Here is a 1187-nt window from a genome sequence, read left to right on the forward strand (position 1 = left end):
TTTTCTAACTTTTCTAAGGAACCTGTTTTTAGACGGTTTAAAGCATCTCGTGCCTCTCATGGTTGGGAGGCTGTGAGCAATCACATGTGGCTGGACAAGCCTGTCAGGCAGGCTAGAGAACCTTCAGAGGAGTTTGTAGGTTAAAACACTCTTGTGTTTTATTAACTGGAGCTCTAAGTTAACTCTTTCTCTGAAAGAGGTGGTGGGGGACAGCCCCCTGTAAAGTCAGAGGTGTAGATGAGAGCACAAAGTAGTAAAGTAGGCAGGCTCTTGTTATGGGGGTAGATGCTCGAGGATTTCCAGGGGGACTCCTGAGGCTCGATCCTGCCTTTGAGTATGTCGAGCTTCCTTCCTCATGACCTTTGCTACAGGTGGAGTGCCTCACTCTGGCCCCCAACATCACCCTGTTTATTTAACTTATATGTAGAGTACATCATGAGAAACACTGGACTGGAAGAAACACAAGCTGGAATCAAGATTGCAGGGAGAAATATCAATAACCTCAGATATGCAGATGACACCACCCTTATGGCAGAAAGTGAAGAGGAACTCAAAAGCCTCTTGATGAAGGTGAAAGAGGAGAGTGAAAAAGTTGGCTTAAAGCTCAACATTCAGAAAACGAAGATCATGGCATCCGGTCCCATCACTTCATGGGAAATAGATGGGGAAACAGTGGAAACAGTGTCAGACTTTATTTTTCTGGGCTCCAAAATCACTGCAGATGGTGACTGCAGCCATGAAATTAAAAGATGCTTACTCCTTAGAAGGAAAGTTATGACCAACCTAGAGAGCATATTCAAAAGCAGAGACATTACTTTGCCAACAAAGGTCCGGCTAGTCAAGGCTATGGTTTTTCCTGTGGTCATGTATGGATGTGAGAGTTGGACTGTGAAGAAGACTGAGCGCCGAAGAATTGATGCTTTTGAACTGTGGTGTTGGAGAAGACTCTTGAGAGTCCCTTGGACTGCAAGGAGATCCATCCAGTCCATTCTGAAGGAGATCAGCCCTGGGATTTCTTGGAAGGAATGATGCTAAAGCTGAAACTCCAGTACTTTGGCCACCTCATGCGAAGAGTTGATTCATTGGAAAAGACTCTGATGCTGGGAGGGATTGGGGGCAAGAGGAGAAGGGATGAGATGGCTGGATGAGATGACAGAGGATGAGATGGCTGGATGGCATCACTGACT

The sequence above is a fragment of the Bos indicus genome, chromosome 17 (assembly GCF_029378745.1).
Source record: "Bos indicus isolate NIAB-ARS_2022 breed Sahiwal x Tharparkar chromosome 17, NIAB-ARS_B.indTharparkar_mat_pri_1.0, whole genome shotgun sequence".
NCBI lineage: Eukaryota > Metazoa > Chordata > Mammalia > Artiodactyla > Bovidae > Bos > Bos indicus.